The sequence below is a fragment of the Salmo salar genome, chromosome ssa05 (genome assembly GCF_905237065.1).
Source record: "Salmo salar chromosome ssa05, Ssal_v3.1, whole genome shotgun sequence".
Taxonomy (NCBI): Eukaryota; Metazoa; Chordata; class Actinopteri; order Salmoniformes; family Salmonidae; genus Salmo; species Salmo salar.
This window is the reverse complement of record NC_059446.1, coordinates 167316-177500: the sequence shown is the minus strand read 5'-3', so window position 1 is coordinate 177500 and position 10185 is coordinate 167316. Positions and strand designations below refer to the sequence as shown.

Sequence of the window (10185 nt, the reverse complement as noted above, 5' to 3'; positions counted from 1 at the left end):
AATGTTCCTCTAATGTTTGTGTCAAATTTTAGTTGGGTTAGGAGAATATTCCATGAACTTTCCACCAAACATACCCAGAACATGGTTGCCATGGTATCAGAATATAATATATTCATGTTCTAGACATGTTTCATGGGAACTTTTCGGGAACATTTATGTGTATCAGTTGTCAGGGCATCACCTGATGGTCCCAAAGAACCCCCCCCCCCCCAATAAAACATTTCATATCACGCCTCGTTACTGTTACCCAGCCAATCAGCACCCTGATTGGTGAACCACTGATCCATTCATAGCTCTCAGTAATTACTGATCAACTTGTCCTTCCCTGGTATTCGAACTCACATCCTGTTAGTTCACGGCGTTCAGGTCTTACTGCTACCCGTTCCTGTCAGGTATCAGTTCATTTTAATATTCTGTCATCATTGATTTGATTGACTTATTTCAGCAATATAAGGGCTTTCAGTATAGTTGTATAATGGTGGTGGTGGGCATGTTAACATGTTTTAATGATACTCCTGAATCACTATGATCAATACAAGTTTTTATTAAGTGTTCTTTTGAGATTTACTTCAAAGTGCATTCAGCCTATTGCTTAAACCTATCACGTTATTACATCTACATAAGTGCCTAGGGAGAAGGGGTTTGCTTCTGGACAGGGCCTAACTATACTAACCCAATAAGCACAAGAGGGCTTAGGGTTTGCTTTGGGATAATCATATCAATGATGAGAGAAGAGTCAAATTGATACCTGGCAAGGACATGGTTGCGTAGCAGGAAGATCTGAATGACGTGAACTAAGGTTGTGAGTTCAAATTCCAGGTGACGACATGGGAAACAATAATTTCTGTATAAATGAACATACACAATGTAATCAAATATGTACGTGTGTGTCCCAATCTCTGCCACCAGACCAAGAGCTGTGAATGGATCAGTGGTTCACCAATCAGGGCCTTGATGGGCTCTGTGACAATGTGTGATTGTTTTATTTTGGGAGAACAATTCTTTGGGACCATCAGGTGATGCCCTGACAACTGATACACAGAAATGTTCCTGCCAAGTCCCAGAACATCAATATATTATATTCTGAGAACATGGCAACCATGTTCTGTGTATTTTCGGTGAGACGTTGATGGAATCCTTACCCTCTGAAAATTGGGCATATGAATGTTCTTGCAACGTTCCCGTGAAAAGTGTCTAGAACATCAATATTTTACATTCTGTGAACATGGTTACCACTTTCTGGATAAGTTCTATTTGACATTAAGGGAATGGTCCCTTACAAACAGTCCTTGGACATCATCGGGACATTCATATAGAAACCTTAGTTAATGAGACTCTTAAAACTTCTTCGGGATCGGTGTCCCGTCCACGGACGGTTTAGCTAACGTGGGCTAATGCAATTAGCTTGAGGTTGTAAGTAACAAGAACATTTCTCAGGACATCTGATATTCTTGTTAATCTAACTGCACTGTCCAATTTACAGTAGCTATTACAGTGTAAGAATACCATGCTATTGTTAGGAGAGTGCACAATTTTGAACATGAAAAGATATTAATATACAAATTAGGCACATTTGGGCAGTCTTGATACAACATTTTGAACAGAAATGCGATGGTTCATTGGATCAGTCTAAAACTGTGCACATACACTGCTGCCATGTAGTGGCCAAAATCTAATTTGCACTTGGGCTGGAATAATACATTATGGCCTTTCTCTTGCATTTCAAAGATGATGGTACAAAAAAATACAAAAGAACAGTTGTATTTTTTCTTTGTATTATCTTTTGCCAGGTCTATTGTGTTATACTCTCCAACATTCCTTTCACATTTCCACAAACTTCAAAGTGTTTCCTTTCAAATGGTACTAAGAATATGCATATCCTTGCTTCAGGGCCTGAGCTACAGCCAGTTAGATTTGGGTATGTCACTTTAGGCGAATATTGAATAAAAGGGGCGGATCCTTATTAAGGGAACATTCTCTAAATTTGTGAGGACGTTTGTTGCTAGCTGTGTATGACAGTTGAATCAGGACACTAAAACCTCTTTACACAATCAGTACTGTCTCGTCACACGGTCCAAGACCTGACCAACACACTGTGATCTAAAATCAGTTATGTAACAATATGGATGTAACTACATGGCTCTAACCATAACCAGAATACTGCACAGCCCCTTTTTCTACTACAATACTAGACAAAACACTTTGGGATTGATCATTTTAAAGTTCAACATCTTCTGTGTCTTTGTGGCTGACATGTTCATAAGTCCTTTCTGTACTGTGTCAAACCAACCAACAGGCTCTCTAGGTTCTGACAGAACACCTCTCAATCGCTTTCTGACCCTGAGTCTTAGGAGTGGTTTCTCAGATACATACAAAGCCTTGTCTAGACTTTAAGCACACCCAATAGTTATGTTTACAGAAGACCTGGAAAGACTTCTACTGGTCTAAAAGCTCAACATGCTCAACTGCTGGAATGTTTCCAGAGACCTATAGGTTTACCTCTAGTTCCACCAGGTTGCCCCTCCAGGTGAGTCAGTCTGATGAGGTGCAGGTAAAGGTCAGGTGAGAGGTCAGATCAGAGCCCAGAGGATGACATAAGCAGATGGATGTGAAACAGCAGTCACACAGTAACGGAACAACTGACAGGTCTTTTGTTGCTGTCGCTGCAGGAGTCAACAGTCTGTGTCATGCACGCCTTCTTTCCTGTGTGTGTGTGTGTCTAAATGTGACATCAGCAAGCTGTTCTGATGTCCGATGCCAGGTAGCGGTAGCGGGGGTATGAGTGTGTTCTCGGTTGCTCATTTCTGGTGCGGAGCAGCTTTAACAGTGGCATCGTGGGTAGTGTGGCGCAGTCTGTGTGTGTGCTTGTGTGTGTGTGTGTGTGTGTGTGTGAGCGAGCGCATGCATGTATTTTTGTAGGAAGTGGCTATCAGGGTTCTCGGTTTTACCCGCCTGTGAAACTGTTATTCAGTCAAACCGTAGCAACACCTTAAACACAACATTGCACACTGCTGGGGGGAAAGTGGGCGTGTCAATGTAAGAACAAAGAGATAGTTGTTACCTTCAGTAAGGTGTAGCACTTTGAGCTTCAGTCCAGGTGACAGCAAAACACAGAGTGGGAATCCCCTCCACGTGAACTACACTACACCCAGTCACTAACTACAACACACCCTGATCCACCAGTCACACAGCTAACAGCCTTCTCTGAGTCACACAGATCCTATCTGACAGAGAGGCAGGCAACTGTAGAGGGTTAGGGTTAGAGAAAACTGTACAAAATGGTTCTTTACTTCCTCTTATGAAATAAGCTACTTCCCTTTTCCAACTGTCTTTATCAACTATTAAAGACAAGACTCTCCTATATCTAACCACACTGTCCGATTTCAAAAAGGCTTTACAACGAAAGCAAAACATTAGATTATGTCAGCAGAGTACCCAGCCAGAAATAATCAGACACCCATTTTTCAAGCTAGCATATAATGTCACATAAACCCAAACCACAGCTAAATGCAGCACTAACCTTTGATGATCTTCATCAGATGACAACCCTAGGACATTATGTTATACAATACATGCATGTTTTGTTCAATCAAGTTCATATTTATATCAAAAAACTGCTTTTTACATTAGCATGTGACGTTCAGAACTAGCATACCCCCCGCAAACTTCCGGGGAATTTACTAACAATTTACTAAATTACTCACGATAAACGTTCACAAAAAGCATAACAATTATTTTAAGAATTATAGATACAGAACTCCTCTATGCACTCGATATGTCCGATTTTAAAATAGCTTTTTGGTGAAAGCACATTTTGCAATATTCTAAGTACATAGCCCAGCCATCACGGGCTAGCTATTTAGACACCCAGCAAGTTTAGCCTTCACCAAAATCAGATTTACTATAACAAAAATGTTATTACCTTTGCTGTTCTTCGTCAGAATGCACTCCCAGGACTTCTACTTCAATAACAAATGTTGGTTTGGTCCCAAATAATCCATCGTTATATCCAAACAGTGGCATTTTGTTCGTGCGTTCTAGACACTATCCGAAATGCTAAATCAGGGTTACGAGCATGGCGCATTTCGTGACAAAAAAATTCTAAATATTCCATTACCGTACTTCGAAGCATGTCAACCGCTGTTTAAAATCAATTTTTATGCAATTTATCTCGTAAAAAAAACGATAATATTCCGACCGGGAATCTGCGTTTCGGTAAATAGAGGGAAAAAAAGAAAGACGGGGGCGACCAGTGCACGCGCCTAAGCCCACTGTCCCCTGATCGGCCACTTGACAAAGGCGATAATGTGTTTCAGCCTGGGGCTGGAATGACGACATTCAGCTTTTTCCCGGGCTCTGAGAGCCTATGGGAGCCGTGGGAAGTGTCACGTTACCGCAGAGATCCTTTGTTTTGGAAATAGATGTCAAAGAAAGCCAATAAATGGTCAGACAGGCCACTTCCTGTAAAGGAATCTCTCAGGTTTTTGCCTGCCATATGAGTTCTGTTATACTCACAGACACCATTCAAACAGTTTTAGAAACTTTAGGGTGTTTTCTATCCATATCTAATAAGTATATGCATATTCTAGTTACTGGGTAGGGGTAGTAACCAGATTAAATCGGGTACGTTTTTTATCCGGCGGTGTAAATACTGCCCCCTAGCCCTAAGAGGTTAAAATGGTGTAAAATAGTTATATGTTTGAGAAATTGAAGTAATAGGATTTTTAAGGTATTTGAATATCGCGCCACGGGATTAGACTGGCTGTTGCGTAGGTGGGACGATTTGGTGCCACCTACCCTAGAGAGGTTAATGACTTCGGGTGTTTTCTTAAATTCAATCTGGAGTGCCAGAGTGCGCTCGTAAATTCAGAGCATTGTCAGATTGTCCGTTTGTAAATTCAGAGCGTTTTGCTCTCGGAGCGCACACTGGACGTTCGGGCCGAGGAGTACTGTTGATTTGAGTGTTCTGACCTTACAACTGCAGTCAAGCACCCAAGCTAACGTTGGATAGCTTGCTAGCTACTTCCAGACACAAATGAGACCACTCTGACCATTTTACTCGCCCTAGCAGAGCTGGTTAGGCAGTTTTCATGTTATCCAGAGCGTTGGTGAATGTAACTGTGCTGCTGGCAACAATTTAAGTATGCTTTTCTTGCTGACGTTTAATGATACTGGCTATATTCAACGGGTGTTGAGCGCTTGTAAATTCATTATTCTGTGCTCTGGTACATTCAGACGAGAGTGCTCTGAAATCAGAGTAGATAGCCTGAGCGAATTTAAGAAACACTCGAATGTCCATTGAGAACACAACGACTATACCACTTAGCTAAGAATGACGGGAATAATCAAGTCAATAAAACGTTAAGTAGTTAGTTAGGTAGCCTAGAGTTAATATACTGGTAAGTTTGATGTATAAGTAGCCAACTAGCGTTAGGTAGCTAGCTAACATAACGGTACATACTGCTGTAATGCTATGTGGTTCATAAGGACAGTGTAGCTAACAAATTGTCAGCCAACATAAAGTGTAAGGTAACTTACTTGAAGTCATTACTTTATTACATTGATCAACATTTTCTTAATATTTGTCATAATTAGTTAAAGCAATGAATTTGTTTCCGCTGTCATTGTACTTTGGCTGCATATTTCCCGCCCTTTTTGTTAAATCTGAAAACGATGTGAAGCCACGCCCATTTCCTGAAGAATTACATTATGTTCCCTTAAGTTCGGAAATAGTGTCTTCTGCGTGTATACTTCATATTTTGGCGAATTTAGTACGACATCCGGGAACTTTTGGCATACTAACTATACCCATACTATGACCAATAAGCATACTATATACTCTATTCACATCACAAATAGTATGGTCAGTGAGGTTTGTATGATTATTTGAACACAGCTGTAGTCTTCTCTCCTCTGGCTGCTGCTGTGTGATGTCTCCTCTCACCACTAGAGGGCAGAGCTGAGCTGTGGGATGTCTCCTCTCACCACTAGAGGGCCGAGCTGAGCTGTGGGATGTCTCCTCTCACCACTAGAGGGCAGAGCTGAGCTGTGTGATGTCTCCTCTCACCACTAGAGGGCAGAGCTGAGCTGTGGGATGTCTCCTCTCACCACAAGAGGGCAGAGCTGAGCTGGGCTGTGTGATGAGCTGTGGGATGTCTCCTCTCACCACTAGAGGGCAGAGCTGAGCTGTGGGATGTCTCCTCTCACCACTAGAGGGCAGAGCTGAGCTGTGGGATGTCTCCTCTCACCACTAGAGGGCAGAGCTGAGCTGTGGGATGTCTCCTCTCACCACTAGAGGGCAGAGCTGAGCTGGGCTGTGTGATGAGCTGTGGGATGTCTCCTCTCACCACTAGAGGGCAGAGCTGAGCTGTGGGATGTCTCCTCTCACCACTAGAGGGCAGAGCTGAGCTGTGGGATGTCTCCTCTCACCACTAGAGGGCAGAGCTGAGCTGTGGGATGTCTCCTCTCAATTCAATTCAATTCAATTTAAGGGCTTTATTGGCGTGGGAAACATATGTTAACATTGCCAAAGCAAAGGAAGTAGATAATAAACAAATGTGAAATAAATAATAACAATTAACAAGTAAACATTACACTCACAAAAGTTCCAAAAGAATAAAGACATTTCAAATGCCATATTATGTGCATATAGTTAAAGTACAAAAGGGGAAATAAATAAACGTGAATATGGGTTGTATTTACAATGGTGTTTGTTCTTCACTGGTTGCCCTTTTCTTCTGGCAAAAGGTCACAAATATTGCGGCTGTGATGAAACACTGTGGTATTTCACCCAGTAGATATGGGAGTTTATCAAAATTGGGTTTGTTTTCGAATTCTTTGTGGATCTGTAATCTGAGGGAAATATGTGTCTCTAATATGGTCATACATTTGGCAGGAGGTTAGGAATTGCAGCTCAGTTTCCACCTCATTTTGTGGGCAGTGTGCAAATAGCCTGTCTTCTCTTGAGAGCCAGGTCTGCCTACAGTGGCCTTTCTCAACAGCAAGGCTCTGCTCACTGAGTTTGTACATAGTCAAAGCTTTCCTTAAGTTTGGGTCAGTCACAGTGGTCAGGTATTCTGCCACTGTGTACTCTCTGTTTTGGGCCAATTAGCATTCTAGTTTGCAAAAAAAAAGTACATTCATTGTGTCAAGTAATTATCTTTCTGGTTTCTCTTGATTTGGTTGGGTCTAATTGTGTTGCTGTCCAGGGGGTCTGTTTGTGTTTGTGAACAGAGCCCCAGGACCAGCTTGCTTGGGGGACTCTTCTCCAGGTTCATCTCTCTGTAGGTGATGGCTTTGTTAAGGAAGGTTTGGAAATCGCTTCCTTTTAGGTGGTTGCAGAATTTAATGTCTCTTTTCTGGATTTTGATAATTAGCGGGTATCGTCCTAATTCTGCACTGCATGGATTATTTGGTGTTTTAATAGTCTCAATTTGGTGTTTGTCCCATTTGGTGAATTCTTGGTTGGTGAGCGGACCCCACACCTCACAACCATAAAGGGCAGTGGGTTCTATAACTCTCACCACTAGAGGTCAGAGCTGAGCTGTGTGATGAGCTCTGTGATGTCTCCTCTTACCACTAGAGGTCAGAGCTGAGCTGTGTGATGAGCTCTGTGATGTCTCCTCTTACCACTAGAGGTCAGAGCTGAGCTGTGTGGCTCCTTCTAGAGACTGTAAAAAAGGAGAAAAGGGACATTGGATAGATCCTCTCTCTTCTCTGCAGTCAGATACTGATGTCCATGGAGAGATCCTCTCCAACCCTTCCCTGTCCCTTCACTGCAGCCAGATACAAGTAGATCCTAGATGGCGCCATATTGGATGACTGCCGTTTTGCAAGCTCCGACCCAACTTTGCTATTTTGTGATATATTTTAATTTGATTTTCTCTAAATGTATCCTCTATCATTTCTTACAAGCGACAACAACTCTTGAACATCAAATCGGCAGTTACTTTCCCCAATTCCGGCTTCTACTTCAAATCATCTGCCCTGGGCTCTCTCTGTAATTCCAACCCAATTTTTGGGCTACCCAAGAGGAAACACCGGCGTTACAGAGGCAAGTGAGGCAAGAGAATCCTGGTGAGATTAAAGTGAAGGGAAAACCGGACAACTTTTCCCTCCATTCTACTGGCTAATGTACAGTCACTTGATAAAAGATGGAGGACCTCTGATCGGGGATCTGCTACCAATGGGACTCTAGGAACTGCAGTTTTCTTTGCATTTCAGAAACAGAGACAAGATACCCCCCACAGCTATCCAACTCAGTGGATTCTCTATTCACCGGGCGGACAGGACAATGGAGCCAGAGAAATCAAGGGGGGGAGGGTTTTGCCTCTTCATCAACTCCAAATGATGTGCTAATTCCAACACAGTGGAAGTGTTGACCTACTGTTCACCCGCCTTGTAACACTTGATGGTCAAATGCCGACCCTTCTACCCCCCGGGGGATTTTTCATCTGTTATCATGACTGCTGTATACATTCCTCCTCAGGAAAATAAAAATAACAAGCTGGTGCTTAACGAACTGTACAAGGCTATAAACAAGCAGGAAACCCTACACCCAGAGACGGACTTTCTGGTTGCCACTGATTTAATTCGGCGTCACTAAGACACGTGATGACCAACTTCTATCAACACATCTCCAATGCCACTAAGGGCGATAAAGCCCTAGACCACTGCTATTCTACCCACATACAAGCATACAAAGATTTCCCTCCTCCGCCATTCGGCAAATCAGATCATGAATCTTGCTTCCTGTTTACAAGCAGAAGCTGAAATAGGAAGTAATTGCAATTCGATCTGTTGAGAAATGGTCACCAGAATCAGAGGGTATGCTACAGGACTGCTTTGCTGGCGCTGATTGGAATATGTTTTGAGACTCCGTCGATGAGCTAACCACCTCCATCACCGGTTTCATTAGAAAATGCATCGATGACGTTGTTGCCATGGTGAGGGTGAGCTGCTTCCCCAATCAAAAGCCCTGAATTAACACAGGGGTCGGTTCTAAACTAAAGAGCAGGGCTACCGCACACAGTGCAATCGTAGACGACCCTGATGCTACGGCTGAAGACAAGAATAAGTACAAGAAGGCCCGCTATGACCTCTGCAGAGTCATCAAGTGAGCAAAAGGACAATATAGGAATAAGGTGGAATCATGTTACACAGGCTCCAACGCCCGCCACATGTGGCAGGGGCTACAGTCCGTTACAGATCACAAAGGAAGACCCAGCCGTGATCTGACCAACGATGCCTCTCTACCAGACAAACATTTTATGTAAGCTTTGACAACAACAACAACAACATCAAGCCGGGTGTGAGGACCGTCACCAACCCAGAGGACTAGGTGACCTCGCTCTCCGAGGCCGATGTGAGAAGGGGCTTTAATCAGGTCAACACCCGCAAGGCTGTAGGCCCTGAAGGTATTCCAGGGCGCGTTCTCAGAGCACAGAACAGCTGGCATATTCAGAGTAATGTCCAATCTCTCCTTGTCCCAGTCTGTAATGTCCAATCTCTCCTTATCCCAGTCTATAATGTCCAATCTCTCCTTATCCCAGTCTGTAATGTTTCTCTCCTTATCCCAGTCTATAATGTCCAATCTCTCCTTGTCCCAGTCTGTAATGTCCAATCTCTCCTTGACCCAGTCTGTAATGTCCAATCTCTCCTTATCCCAGTCTGTAATGTCCAATCTCTCCTTATCCCAGTCTGTAATGTCCAATCTCTCCTTATCCCAGTCTGTAATGTTCAATCTCTCCTTGTCCCAGTCTGTAATGTCCAATCTCTCCTTATCCCAGTCTGTAATGTTTCTCTCCTTGTCCCAGTCTGTAATGTCCAATCTCTCCTTGTCCCAGTCTGTAATGTTTCTCTCCTTGTCCCAGTCTGTAATGTCCAATCTCTCCTTATCCCAGTCTGTAATGTTTCTCTCCTTGTCCCAGTCTGTAATGTCCAATCTCTCCTTGTCCCAGTCTGTAATGTCCAATCTCTCCTTATCCCAGTCTGTAATGTCGAATCTCTCCTGGTCCCAGTCTGTAATGTCCAATCTCTCCTTGTCCCAGTCTGTAATGTCCAATCTCTCCTTGTCCCAGTCTGTAATGTTTCTCTCCTTATCCCAGTCTGTAATGTCCAATCTCTCCTTATCCCAGTCTGTAATGTCCAATCTCTCCTTATCCCAGTCTGTAATGTCCAATCTCT

At 43.1% G+C, this 10185-nt stretch overlaps 1 protein-coding gene across 5 annotated transcripts in view; it reads right to left on the bottom strand.

Moving 5' to 3' along the window:
- p2ry10 (P2Y receptor family member 10) overlaps positions 1-3243 on the bottom strand; it is a 12271-nt gene extending 9028 nt beyond the window's left edge. Inside the window, exons 1-2 of one of the 5 annotated variants that reach the window (XM_045717787.1) lie at positions 3062-3243; positions 2500-2537 (exon numbers count right to left, since the gene is read on the bottom strand). The gene's annotated coding sequence lies outside the window, so the exon portion shown is untranslated. Of the gene's footprint in view, positions 1-2499; positions 3034-3061 lie in introns of those variants that run through there. The other 4 variants (XM_045717789.1, XM_045717788.1, XM_045717791.1 and 1 more) reach the window with 4 other exon arrangements.
- Positions 3244-10185: the final 6942 nt, after the last annotated feature.